The sequence below is a fragment of the Periplaneta americana genome, chromosome 13, assembly GCF_040183065.1.
Source record: "Periplaneta americana isolate PAMFEO1 chromosome 13, P.americana_PAMFEO1_priV1, whole genome shotgun sequence".
In the NCBI taxonomy this organism is placed as follows: Eukaryota; Metazoa; Arthropoda; class Insecta; order Blattodea; family Blattidae; genus Periplaneta; species Periplaneta americana.
This window is the reverse complement of record NC_091129.1, coordinates 31079084-31094973: the sequence shown is the minus strand read 5'-3', so window position 1 is coordinate 31094973 and position 15890 is coordinate 31079084.

Sequence of the window (15890 nt, the reverse complement as noted above, 5' to 3'; positions counted from 1 at the left end):
TCCAGAATTATAATTTCATATTTTTGTCTACAAAGTGGAATGGGACAAAGACTTTATGCTCATTCAACTTAATATAAGTGTCTAGATCAAAGCTGTGAAGCTTCTGGTAGTTGGAAATATGTTTTAATTATAATCACACCATACACCACTGCAATACAATTATCATACCGGTAAACAATCCTGAGCTTTGGATACGTGATGCACAATTTTCTGGATCTTAATGGTCTCCCAATTCACATGTTTCAGCGATTGACACTTTTCATTCAAACATTTATATCTACTAATTAAAAAATTTATACAAGATTTGAATGTTTTGGGATACTCCATCTTATGGAAATTACGCACCAATATTCCCCAAGGCATATTTCAATACACAGCACCTTCGTTTCCATTTTTTTAATTATAGGTAGAGAGTTCAACTTAATGCCATTCTTGACTGAGCTAGATCTACATCGAAATATTTTTTTACGTACATAGTTTCACTTGTAACTTCTAAGTAAAGATAAAAATGTTCTACATCTGATAAGTTGAGATAAGGATATTGAATATCTTGCACATAAATTTTCCATCTTTTCCTATGCAGATGTTTAGCATTTGGAAATTTATTAGAGTATGTCCACACCAAATTAAAGATTTTATATAAAATTACTGATGTAATAGCCCATAGGCTATTTCGTGCATTGCTGACAACAAATTTCTGAAGGAAGGCAGTTACAAGAAATAATTCAACTATAACATTATTTTTAAGTGAATGAATTCCATTTTATATATACATACAAACTAATTAATAGAACTTCTTCGCAACTTATATCATCGTCAAATTGTTTTCAGTACTGGTATTTGCAAGAAAATCTTTCATCAGAAACTCTGATATGTCTAAGATTCTAATAGGAAGTTTTAACCTCGAATTTAAATGGACTACAGTATATAACTGTTATTGTAATTTTAGGTACTGTGAGTAGAGGCTCAGATTTTAATATTCTCCGATTTGATAAAATATATGTAATGAATAGGTAGGCCCAGTGGCGACTAGTGACATTTTTTGTATGTAGGATATGAGATTGACGACTGATAGCCAAGACAGAAACTAATATTAATAATAATATAATATTAGTAGTAGTAGTAGTAGTAGTAGTAGTAGTAGTAGTAGTAGTAGTAGTAGTAGTAGTAGTAGTAGTAGTAGTAGTAGTAGTAATCATCATCATCCTTCACGAATTAGGCCTCTGTAGACCTGTTTCGGCCCCATCTAGCAGTCTTCTTAAAGGTCTTCCTGGTCGACGATGTCCTCTAGGTTTATATTGCATCATAATTTTTGGGATTCTTGAATTTTCCATTCTTCTTACATGATCTAGCCAATTGAATTTGTATCTGCTGATTTTTTCTTCTACTGACTCTACTTCTAATTGTTCTAAAATTTCGTCATTCCTTTTTCGGTCTAAAAGAGTATATCCTGCTGTCCTCCTCAAAAATTTCATTTCCGTTGCTTTGATTCTGTTCATGTCTTTTTTCTTTAATGACCAAATCTCGCTGTTAGGTAGTCCAGTAGTGGGGCTGCCACTTTTAGCCTCTGGACAGGCTTGTAATGCAGCATTTCCTCTGCATTTGATGAAACAGTTATACCGCTGTGACTCGGTCGCCATTTCCTCGTTGGTAGAATAATAATAATAATAATAATAGAGCATGCAAAATCAATACAAGTAGGCCTAGACCTATTTTAGTCTTTGACTCACCATTCTGAAACTGACTATTTATTAGTACCGGTACAACTACTCCCCATTTTAGTTGTGAAGATACCTTCTAAGCCATTGTACTGCCCGATATTTACCGATGTGCAATTAATTTTTTGCTACAATTAAATTCTTTTAAATGATAAAATACAACTTCAGATATTCTTTCAGCTGTCCTGTCATCTGAAAGTCCTGTTAATTCTTGTATTTATTATAGCTTATTTTATTTGTTTGTATGTAATTTTGTTTTTTATTCCTTTTATTTTTTATATTATATCATTTGAAATTATTATTTCGTTTATTCTATTCTTTTAAAATGACCAATGAACTGCGTTTAAGGAAGCTGTAGGGATACTTGAAAATTCTTACTGTAGTCTCTCACAGGGTCTCCATACCCAGAAAGAAGGGTTGTAGTATTAGGATACGCGGTCATATCCTCAAACGTGGTTAAACTAATGCCATACCCCGCCCTCCGCACTCTTCCCTGTCTGCTAACATCACTGCTAGAAATACCTTTGCTGTAAGATATTTGAATGGTTCCTCAGAAATTATTTCTGAGCTGTGCAGTGGCGACAATTCACGACAGAAAGTGGAAGCTTAAAGGAAATTAATATGTCGGGACGCACTGAAAATCAAAATCTGTAATTAAAATGTTTTCGCAAGAGTTAACATATTTTCTATCCTCAGAGGCACGAAATTAAACTGTAGGATCATCCTCATATCCTTCATGGAGGAATCGCCATTAAGTAGGCCTACCCATTTCTTCAATGAACAGCATTTTAAGAGTAATAAATAGGCTACTGGTGCTATGGCATAAAGAGAGTTTTCGTCAAGTCTATGTTATAGTAAGAGGGTGAAATGTAATTCAGGTTTAAGGCTATAATCTTTAATATATGAAATGCAATAAGGATAATACATGTGCTAAATTCAAACTTACTGGCTACTCTCTATGACGCATATTTTATTGTCTTCCACGCCTTCTACTACTATTACTGTATGATATCAGTATCGATTCTATTCATTTATATAGCTCACTCAGAACCCAAGTATTTTCTCTTTGTTCAGATTTCCAGAAATAGAACTAAAATTGCGTAATTTTACTAAAGCACATTACTGCACTGTGGAAAATCTCAAATTTATCTCGCCTTTCATTTCCTGAGAAACTTTCAAATCCAGTAATAAAATGCTAGCTTACTTAGGCACATATTAAAATTTTAATGGTACTCCTCTTTTCATTCTAATTTTAATCTAAAACACCTCAGTACCTACTGAGGAGTAAACAACTGAATATCTATGCTATGACTTGCTGACAATAACGGAACAAGAAACATGGGCGCTAGAAAAAAGGCGAGTGGGGATAAAAAGAGAAACCAAGAGTCAGGAAATGATAGGGAAGAAAGTAGTGAAAAGAATAAAGGTGCGAGTGTAAGTGGAAATCTAGGATGTGAAAGTGAAAGCGTGGGGGGGGGGAAATAAAAGAGAAATAGAAGAATAAATAAATAGAAAGAAAGACAGAGATAGAAATAAGGCAGAGACGAACAGTAAAGAAAGGTCAGAACCTGCGACAGCTGAGGATATAGCAGAGGTATTAGATATGATTAAAAAATGTGGGGATGTGATCAAAAAGTTTAAGTGAAACTGGAAAAGATCGAGAAGTATAGGGGAGAGAGGAAGTGTATAATCAGATGTGTAGAGATAAAATATATTTATAGGAAGTGAGAATAGTGAGAAAGGATTAGGTGTAAGTGAAATAGTGAGAAAGTGAAAGTGAGCGCAAATAGGAATGAGTGAAAATAGTGAAAAAAGGTTCAGAGAAGTGAACAAGTGACAGCACAAAATTAGACTAACATTTGAACGTTGGAACAGTAAATGAATATAAGAGAAAGATAGGAGAAAAGGTCAAAGAACAAATAGGACAAATAATTCAATATGAAAATTTATAGAGAAAATGTGAAATTGAGATTTTAGTGAATAGTAGTTAGAGGAAAAAGGGGGGTTTGAAAGGAGTATATAATATTAGATATATGAGGATTAATGAACAAATAGAGAATAACAAATGAAATGTAGGAGAAATACTGAAGGGGAAATTAGACCAAGTAATAAAAAAGGTAAATGGGAGTATTTGTGTAGACGTGTACTGCAAATAATGTGTTATTGTAATAATATGTTAATGGTGGCACCGGATACAGAGAAATGTGAGGTACACCATTACATGTAAAGAAATGCTGTGACGAAAATATATCATATCATATCATATACTATGACATGTTAAAATGAACATTTAATTTGTTAAAAACTTGGAACATATTGTAGATACTCAAAATATTTGCTCTCATTAATTGACCAACGCGACAGAATAATTTCTTTGATTTGTATTCTGTCAATACCCAAAACGACATCTGATTGTAATATTAAATCTGACTAGAACTGGAATGTACATTTCTGCTGTAAAATGCTATATATTACGCTGTCTTAAAAGTATGGTACTTAATATGTTTTGATGTCTTCAGCTTCATTTCTTGCTATTGTTTATTAATCAATTTCTCAAGTCGATAATCGTATCTGATAAAGCAACAAACCTGAAACATGTTTTAAAAAAAGAATCCTGACCTTTGATGTGAAGTTTTCACAGCTCTGTTCTAGACAGCTGATGTCCGGTTTTATCTCAGGAAGCAACCAATATGTGGGCAACTTGCAAGTCCTGTACTAAAGAAATACATACACATCAATTCTTTACTATCCATGAATTATTTTTACAATTTTATCTCCAGAATTATTTAAAATTAATAGGTATTTATTACTAATGCATTTTGATACTTGAACAATTCAAATTATAATTTCATTGTATCATTAAAATAAGTCATACAATCTTTCAGTAATTCTCTCTACAAATAAGGTGCCTAAATGAGCAATACCTAAGTATAACAATTTTTATCAATAACGAAAGCTAATCTAAATGAAGGCACCAAGCCTCACCTGTTCCAGGTATAAGTAGATCACGATTCAATTCTCGTCTGATTTGGTAATGCTATTCAACATTACCTGCAGCAAAAAAATAAGTGAGCATTTTGTGCCAACAATATTAAGTTTTCTCACTATGTAGAAATCATTATTGGAATTCTAGTACGAATACTCACAGCACATCCATTACTTGAGTCCAAGGGAGTTATCGCAACTCAGAGACAGAATTAACACAATTAAGAGTACGATACATGTAACTGGTACTATGTTCACATGATGAGAACGTTATTTGGATTATACTGTAAATCGTGTTGAGCTACTTTTGTGCCTGAGTTGAAGAATAACTCCCCAAAGGTTAAAAAAAAATAATTTAACTCTGTCTAATAGTGCATTAAGCATTTGATCAGAACTATAATATGTAAACTGCATTTTGTTGACTCACAAACTAATTATGTACAAAATGTTAATTGAATATTCCATTTCGTGTTATGATTGTTAGTTTTTCCAGTAACAAGTACTTGGAAACACTTGCAAATCTTCTTTTCACTCCGAATTTAAGAAGCGATATACAGAGTGTCCCAGAATTCAACCAAATATCAAATTCATAACACTCAATTCAATAAAGAAAGGTGTAAAAGAGAAAAGTGTTATTTATTTTTTTGGTTTACGTGTTGTTTACTTTTCACAGATAGAACAAATGGCTTACAGAGGTAGAGTTTTCTACTTTCTTTGTCCTGCTAAAGCTGAGAGTTTAGCGTCATGTTCTGATAATAATCGATCTCTGATATTCATATGTTGGGAGAGCCATCCTGGAAGTGATATTAAGGAGGGGAATTATTTGATCCTGACAGAGCTTAAACACACGACAGACCAGCTCAAAGCTAGCCATTTCTGATAAACTACTAACACAGCTTCTACCTGTTGCATTTGTTACACTAATTAAATAACTTAATTGATATATTATTTCTGTACTAATTTCTTACAACACTTTATTATTCAAAATTATTTTGCGTATATAAAATACATACATTATTGGCAGCATTTTTACATTGTAAGCTGTCTTATTGTATCTTGGGAATGTCAGCAAAGCTTTTAAGAATCTAGTCATATTTGAATTTTGAATTAGATGGCGGTAAGATATGCCATTTCCAAGTCTAGCAAAGGCCGTTATTCATAGCAACATTGCAAAACCAACACTCGAGTAAATACTATCAAAGCCAATTAAAATATAAATTGGTTTAAGGAACTGATCTGCAATAAATATATGGAACTGTCAGAAATTTCATAAAAGCAATTCTACTAGCTAAAATATTATAGTACGGTACATATTATTATTACTGTAGCCTACTGTATATAATAACCAGGGAAAGGAAGTTCATGCCCTGAAAACGTGAAGAATATGTATGCATTTATGCCGTAAAAATAGATAAATATGCTACAAAATATGCATTATCAGTCTGAGATTATTTTAACAGAATAATAAGGTATAGGTAACTTACGTTTAGTCTATGGATTTTGAAGTGGTTGCCTCATTGCTGAATGCTCCATTTATGCCGTTACAGTTCACAACTAAGCAGTGACGTACCGGTATGTTTTCTGTTGTCATTCTTCGCCTGTTGTCTCTCAGCATAGCTTTGTAGCGCTAAAAACTTCGTTCTACGTCACAAGAAGTAAGAGGGGCTTGCACAAAAGCTGTGAGCTGTTCTATAGAAAATTTTGTTGGTTTTTAGGATGTTTTTCCTTCGAGAATATCTTAAATTTCTTTAAGTTGATGATAGCCAGGGTTTTTGGGAAGAATATTTGCTGTTTTCTTGTTCATTTTATCTCCTACATTTCCCGGAACTGATAGTAAACTGGATATTGTTCTATCGAAATCTGCTAAAGACTGCAGTAAAGGAATACCAATTGCTAACTTGAGAGGCTCCCTATGAGGGTGTCATCGTTACGTTCAAAATTCATAAACATAAATTAGTCGTGTTTACGAGGTTACACACTTTTAAAAATGAGGGAAAGACAAATAAACATACATAATATGCAGTTTCTCTGCATAAATGTTAAAATATGATGCTTTTATAAATAAAGGCAAAATATGCACTTTTACGCACAATAAAAGTAATATCATTGTATTCAGAAATTTGTGATTCATGTAGATAATCTTTCAGCATATTCACATAATGATAGAGAACAAATATACAAATGCATGAACTTCCTTTCCCTAATAATAACTGAAGACCTTCTCGAAAAAAGAATTCTTGAAATATGTCTTGTAGGTGGAGAAAGTAATTTTAAAGCATTTATCTATAACAATAAATTATTGCATTCAATGGCTGAATAAACTTGTATCCTTGATTATTATGGTTGTGACAGTAAATGTAGTCCTAATGAAACATGCCCCTGAAAGTATTTTCCTTTCTCCTGAGACATTAATTACAGTTTTGTTGGTTACACCCTTTTCCCGAGAAGGTATTCAATTCTAGATCAAAAGGAAAAAGAAAAATGGTTGGCTGAAAACACTTCCATAATTGTCTCATTAAGCTGATAACAACTGTTTATTCTAAGTAGAATTAACCTCAATTATCAACAATTACTTTAACTCAGAATGACAATTCTGTGTCCAATGTAGGCTATCTGATATGACAGAACGACAAATTTTAAATATATTGTTAACCTATTTCACTGTTTCACTGCGTCAATCTCACTAAACCAAGAAATGTAGACTCTTATTTCTGTAAATCTAATTCGTAGTTTCTGACTAGTTTTATATGGTTCAGGCTGATCTTATGGTCTGACACGAAATTTATTTGAGAAAATAAAATGTAACATTAGACCTATATTTCGTTCCATAATGTCTGACAGGAGAAGTAAACATTGTCAGCAGAGGAGGAGAAAAACATAATTGCTATTCAACCAATGGCAGAGGTCTCATTCCACGCTTGTATTGAAGTTTGGCGAGGTAGAATGCTTCAGACCACCCAACTTCAAGTCAAGCATGGGATGAGACCTCTGCCATTGGTTGAATAGCAATTATACTTCTCTCCTCTTCTGTCAGCATGTTTACTTCTCCGCTCAGACATCATGGATCGAAGTACAACATGTCCCGCTTAGAGGGATCGAGAAATAAATGGTCACCACTTAAAACCAGATAAAGATATCATTAAGATTTTCATCTCACAAAATAGAGAAACTGTACAAGTTTACGCAACAAAGTCTGAAAACAGCTGTATGCGTAACTTTCGTTTGTTTGTTGCTAAAACAAGTCTGGCGCCATTTTGAAGGAGAACACACCATGGTCAACATGTGGACACCACAACAGAAAGTTCAGTGTGTGCTATGGCTAGCAGAAGAAAAATCTGTTACGCGAGTACAACGCCGTGTTTGTCGTACATGGATAGGTGGATCGAAAGACGAGGACCAATTGCGTGGCCAATCAGGTCACTCGATCTGACCCCCTTGAACTTTTTTTCTGAGGCTTTGTGAAGGATGCTGTGTACTAAAGAGGCAGAATTAAGACTTTGAAGGAACTGAGACAACGCATCACAAATGCAATCTGCGCTAGTGAATCCACAGAACAATTGGCGAGAGGTTAAAAACCGTCGTCTAGATGTCTGCAGGGCAACTCAAGGTGACACATCGAGTTGGATTCAGCATTCTCCGAAAGTCGGAGAGTTTTTACAAAAGTTATGTAAAATATTACGTTAATAAACTATTATTTACATTTGAAATTATCGCTTATTTCTCAATCCCTCTAAGCAGGACATGGTGTATAGAAGAGGCATTGTGATTCAGAAAATAAGAGCTGTTGAAAAATTGACTGTGACTACGTGACTGGAATGCTTGTATTCATGTCAGCAATAGTCTAAGTAATGGGTGACATTACTGCTTCTAGTTCACCTTAATGTCTTCAGGTAAATTACACAATGATGTAATATCAGTTATTTATATATGCTTCCAGTCTGTCAATCCCAATCACTTTCACTTGTAAATTTAATTGATTAGCCAGTGAATGGTCGCTATATGAGATTTTCTCTCACACTCTTTCAACATTATCATATTTCTATAGTGACAGTCACCAGTCTCATCTAGCCGACTTTTTAACTTTGGTACATAATTTGGTAGTTTTAAAAGTTAGATATTTCACGAAGTTTGGTTGTATATTCTATACCTGTGGGAAGATTTTAAGACTTCTTTGTAAATAAACACAAAATGATCAATTTATGACGATTATAAAAAAAAGGTTTGAAATTGATACAATGAATGAAGTGTTACAAATATTTTAATATTACCTCAAATCAGTGTCGATATTGGGTGCCTCAAGATGCAAATAATTACTAAGGTCATTATAAATTGTAAGTAGTATAAAAACAAATTAAATATCTGATGTGTTTTAACACAATTACCAGTGAAAAGGTTAACAGTTTCAAAAGGTTATACAGTACACTGAAACAAGATGTAGCGACTCATATGCTGTGTATTGGTGCTAATTAATTATTTAAAGTTAACTGCAGCTGAACTTGGTTATAGCATCATTGAAGAGACTAATGGAGTTATGTCGCAGTAAATGAGTATCACTGTAAGAAATAATAAAAATATTAAATTTTAATTTGTACTCACTAGCTACCGGTAGCTAATAAATAATTAAATAATAAATTCACAATAGGCAATTAGTATTTTTAGTGTAGCCTACTGGTATCATAATTTAATTTGTAATTTTATGTCAGCCTAGAGAACAACAATTTCTTTAGAATAACTCTTCTCGGGTTCTCAGCCAAGTGAGTTGGAGATTTGCTTCCAAGCTTTCGATGGCTAGCTCTGCCATCTTCTTCAGGGAATGAAGTGATGTGGGACCATGTCTAGCTAGTATATGTGCGATAGTAGGGCTTCCCGCTGCTGGCCAATCGGGAGCTAGTTCCTAGTTTCGACCGCCAGGCGCATTCTGTGGGAAATGCTACATCGGGCAGACGGGACGCACCATTATGGAACGCTGCAAGGAACATCAACGCAGCATAAGACTATATTACCCCGATAAGTCTGCAGTAGCCCAACACAGCCTAGAAACTGTCACAAGATAGATTTCGACGCCACCACCACCTTGGACAAGACATCAGGTTACTGGGAGTTAGTTATCAAGGAAGCCATCGAAATCCAGCTAGATGGCAATAATTTCAACAGAGACGGGGGTCTACAGCTGAGTACAGCATGGAAACCTGCCATCAATATGCTTAGACCACCAGCACACGGCAGACAGTCGGGACCAGCAACTAGCTCCTGATTGGCTACCGCTTCCACCAACCAGAATGCGCCTGGCGGTTGGGACTAGGAACTAGCTTCTGATTGGCCCGCAGCTGGAAGCCTTGCTATTGCATATATACTGGCTAGACATGGTCCCACATCACTTAATTCCCTGAAGATGACAGAGCTAGCCGTCGAAAGCTTGGAACCAAATCTCCAACTCACCTGGCTGAGAACCCGAGAAGAGTTATTCTACATCAAATGCCGGGAAAGCCTCAAGTCAAACAATTTCTTTGTTAATACATTGAAGTATTCTTGCTTTTCATAATTTTGAAAAATAAAAATACTGCACTGGATTGCAGAAAACAGTGAAATACGTATTGCATCTGTAAATAATTCTCAATTTTACCTTAATCAAACCCAATTCATGGCACACATCATCTTTATTTTTATCACTCTCGATTTGTTTCATAACATTAACCTTATTCTACATTCTTAAAATTTTTCTTTTCTCTCTCCTTGCTTTACAAGCATTTATGGTTGCCAAGGTCACACACTTTCTCTTCTTCTTACTGCAAACTTACTCACCCTCCTGCCACCCTAATGGGCTGGGGACCATTCTACTGTAAAAATCTGAACTTTCTACACTGCAAAGACAAACCCGAAATTCAGTATCTTGTCTAAGCTGTGCTGTTCTGTGTTATTTGTATAGCTGAGTGTTATCTAAACTTATGGTGTGATATTCTGTTTTATATAAGTAGCCACTTTTTCAAGCATTCAATAACCCGTGGCTGAATGATTAGTCTCTCTGCCTTGCACTGTGGCGACCCAGGTTCGATCCCCATCTGGATGGTGAACAAAATGGGAGCGAGGGTTTTCTTATTGGGGTTCTCCAATTTCTCCTCATCATTGTCATTCCACCAATGTTCCATAATCACCGTCAGTCTGCGAGATCCCAAGCCAGATGTCCAGAATAAATAAAAAGAAGTCTGAAAATTGTAATTTGTGTTTAATAAATAATACTATGCTTTGAGTATGCTTCACAGTCTAAACACGCGTAGTCAGACAAAAGATTTTATTTTTTAGGTTTACAAATATTTTTAATATCTTTCTAGCAGTGAGTCAACCTCTATTTCTTCCATGTACAATAAAACTCAAGAGTTATGGCAACAACTTTTGGTGTTAGTTTAAACATTTTAAGAAATGTTTGTATTGACGCGATTGAGTCTCTACAAAATGATCCACGCCCACCTTTCCGTTCTCCAAACATCTCATGATTCATTTTCCGTTTCATAGTCTCGTCCATCATCCAATTTTCCTCTTGATCGTCTCTTCAATCTGTTTACTTGGCCTATTATTAATCTCGTCAATCTTTTCTTTTCTTCCCTTCATTTCACCTATAGCTGTTTCTTTATTAATTTTTCTCTGATCAAATTAATTCAGCTATTTCCCTATTAAAATGTTCTCAGCAATCTCGTCTCATCAGTCGTTCTACCCTAATAGTCTCAGATTTTATTTTCCTTCCTATTGCCTTAATCTTTTTTTTATCATCTCTTGTCACTTTCGCCCCAATCATTTAATCATTCTTGATCATCTTATCATTTACTTTCTCCTGATGATCTTCTATTACTACAATACTATTTCATAAGCCTTCTTTCACAAATGACGAGACACTCGCTAGTAAATTATAAACGACCTATAGGCCTAAAAGGAACTGAGACGATCAAGAATGAATTGACGAGATGAGCACAAGGAGACTGACGAGATTATGTTTTGCAGTGTAACTTGCAAAGGGAAAAGTTCGTGAGGAGGGTGGGTAAGCAACTGAAACTACATACGACCTTGAACCATTTCAGAAGTCTGTGTTCTACTATAGCAAACTGAATGTAGATATGAAATTACAGTCTGAACTTGTAAATAACTCGATCTGTGAGAGATAGAGAGAGAGAGAGAGAGAGAGAGAGAGAGAGAGAAACTCATCCAGCCTTAATTAAGGATGACCACGAGGATCCGGAAATTAATATCAAACAAATATAATTAATTAAATATGAATATTGTTATAAAAAATAAAGTGTAATAATTAAGCACCATTGATTATCAATTATAAAATAAAATCTTAGAAGATAACTATAAAATTATACTAATAAATAAAAGATTTTATGTAAAATTAGGTATCCTTAATTAAGGCCTTCTGAGTGGTATAAATGAAACTGTATAATCTGCAGGGTATCTTTGAGAATTTGCGAGATGATTTTTTGAATTTCAAAAGATGATATTGATAATTGTTTTAAAAAATTATATGTAAATTTTGGTAAAGAACTCCGAGCACCAAAAAATAAACCCGTCACTGACCAATTGAAGAGAGGGATGTTATACTTGGCACTAAGGTAGGGAATATAATGTTCATAAATGGCCCTCTTTTCCTGATCAACCTGATGAGCTTGGTTTAGATCTCTCTCCATGCGTATAGTTGGATCTGAGTTATAATAGCCTTTTGTTGTTGCCTGTTTATTGCTATTATATCCGCTCTTCTGTGAGAGTCGTCTTCAGAAATGCAGTGGACCTCATCATGAACTTCCCAACCCTTGTTCCGAAGAAGACAGGCGATAGCTCCACTGCCTCTATGATGCCTGTTGTTACGCAATAACTCTCCTTTCCGACAAAAGCCCAACACGTGGCCAAGAGTTTCTGTCTCGTTGCAGACAGTTATAATGAGTTATTGGCAAGACAGACAAAAGAGTTTAGCCTCCACCTTCATTTCTCAGAATTCGTTTGTCACAGTAACTAAAAGTGTTATTGCCCACAAATGATATTACTCCTCTTAACGACAATCTCTGTTTAATGTAGCTACATAGAACATGAAATTTTTTAAATATACACTGTTGCTAAATGTCGCCATGAATGAGTTGCTTATTTAAAATGTGTCGTTACTAACTGTGGTCGCCATAACCAAAGTTCAACTGTATTTAGCTGTCTATGAACACTGGCCCTCTACATTGTAGACCACTTTTATACATGACAGTAAGATAATTTGGGATTTATGTTATATAAATGTTTAACAGTATTTTGTCGATTTAAATGAACTGAACTTATATTCAATATTATATGAGATTTGTTTTCTTATAACAAGGAGATAATTCCTATACTTTCTGAGCATCTCACTGACTTCATCTTCGAGAAAACGACGTATTCACCAGGGGCGGCTTTTGGGGCAGTGCCAGTGTGCCATGGCACCACCAATGAAAGAAACAAAACATAATATCCTAAAAAGGAGATGTAATTATTTACTTCTACACATTTTATTCGTATTTCATCTGAACGAGTGCGCGCACAGATTGGGACACACTCTTGCAGTGTTTTTCCGAACCAGTTTGGTGTGACACTGTCTATGTCCATATAACGCTATACAAAAGGCTACTGATTCTAGTTTATATGCGTTTCTTATGGCAGACACTTAGCCGAATTCAATTTGACTCAGCAGTTAACATTCTGCCCGCTAGAGCGCAATAATGCAGAAATTTTGCTAGATGGCAGGGTTGTTGGGGATGTTAGGCAGGGAACCATCAGGCACAGACTTGCACAAGTTAAAATTCCGTGCCAAATCTTAATGTTACCAGTTCAAAACTAATACATACAACTTGGATTTGAATGTGTAAATTATTATCCATTTAACTATATTGAATGCAGTGATAGTCAGTCATGGTTCTTTTTAGAAAGATAAACTTTTTTTCATATTATGAAACACTATTTGTTAATTTTGTGTAATATTTGTTTTATTTTGCGACAACTAAATATCGCTACACTGTTGCTAGTATTGATGCTTTTGTTAACAATACATAAGATTTGTAGGATATGAACATGTGATTCATGTTTAAGTAAAGTGGAAACGTGTTCATTTATTATCTATATCATTGTTCATCTCGTGTGTTTTTGCCAGTAATTTTACTAGTTACAAAAGTTATTTGTATTTGACTTCATAATACTGAGAAAGTTTTGCATTATTTGTATTTGTAAATTTCGTTATTAGTTTCGGAAATGTTATTGTAATTGTTACTAGGTGCATTATTAACTTTACACCTGGTAAAATAGCTGGTTTAATTAATGTATTTTATTTAACATAATGTAAACGTGAGGTATGATTATCACCTTTCACTACGATGATTTGCGTGCAACCTTTTTTCATTTTTGGGCCCATCACCAGAATGCCTCACTGGCCGCCACTGGTATTCACACATCCTAGAAGTGAAGCAAGAAAATGCTTTCGTGTATTGAAATCTTCTCTTTTCATAACGAAGTACTAGTAGCATATATGTTATCCTCCTGAGTCCTGGGACATTTGTTGTTTTATTTTTAAACTTCGATATAATTTATATACTTCAAAAAAAGTCACTGAAATAAAGAAAAATGCTGAAAAAATTCTACAGGTTAGGGCACAAATGGAGGTATATTATACTAGACTTCAGGTCTCTGCACATACATCTTATATCATAATCATGTATGAAGTATAGTATACTATACCCTCAGGACTCAGGTGGTTATACAAGTGGGCTACAATGTCATACAAATATGAATTCATTTATACTGAACTAGAATAAAACTAACAATAAAAATAAATTAAATGTTTCATGCTTTTTCCCCATACGGTAACTAAAAGAGTTGTATTGCAGCTACAAGTATTTCTTGTAAGATAATTTCATTCAATAAATGTGTGCATGTTATTATAATGAGAGAGATCACGTCATACAGTAAATTCTACATTTCGCAAATCGATGTCAGGGAATACAGAAGGGTGTTTCCGATATAGGTCTAACACAACTTTCATTAACGTTGATATAATGCGCAATGGCAGTATTCATTTCAACCAAAAAGTTATTGGCATATAACTTGTCTTGAACCGTCAGGCAAGACCTAAACTTCGTGGAATTTAAGAGTGTCTATTAATTGCTACAATTGCACATCAGCAATCGTGCATTATTAGACAAAGACGTCATGAGAATTATTCTGAATGTTACGGTAACCCTTTCAACTACAGAATGTCAACACAGGTTGCAATGCATTGACTATGAAACACGCATGATATTTTGAAGTTGTTACCTGTAGCCTATGTCAAACTATCTCAATTATGTCATCTTAACCAATTTTCTACAAATCTAAGATCATTGGTTTACAATTAAAGGCACCTAATTCCACCTGTTTTTCGTTTAATATAAAGATAAATTCTCATGTACCATTCTCAATATTTTTGTATTTTGATTGCTGCATCGAGTATCTTAGTTTATTCAAGATTTTACTTATTGTTATGCAAAAATCGGAGTGTTGCTAGTAATGAAATAAAAAGGGATTATTACCATATATGAATTTGAAAATGATCATGAACAGCAATGCAATGTAAATGTCTTCCAGTGTCCAAAGTTTATTCCAGTTTTATTTTCTTCCTCCATTCTGTTCTGTCTTTCCAGTCCATTTCTTCTAAACCTTTTCCTGTCATCCATCTTTTAAGATCATCCATCCAAGTGCTTCTGGGATGACTTCTCTTTCCTCTTCCAGGTGATATCGAGTCTAGAATATTTCTTGGCAGCCACTGATCTGACATTCGTCAAACAAGTCCATACCATTTTACTGCTTATATTTCACAAAATCTAAAATTGAATTTTGAATTACATTTCTCTTCTTATTACCTCATTTCTAATTTCTTTCAAATTAGAATGTCTTGTGGAGCATCTTAAATAGTCCACTTCTGTACTAAGCAATTTCAGAATTATATTTTTATTCAACTGTCATGTTTCTGCTCCATATGTTAAAGTACTTCGAATAATTAGGTTATAAATTCGCAGTTTGGTATATTTTCTTATATTTTGTCCCACAGCACCCCATTTAATATTTCTATTGCTGATCTTCCTTTCTGTATCTGATGTTTTTTATCATTTTCTTACCTGTCATTTTATTAATTTTGATGCCTAAGTACTGATATTC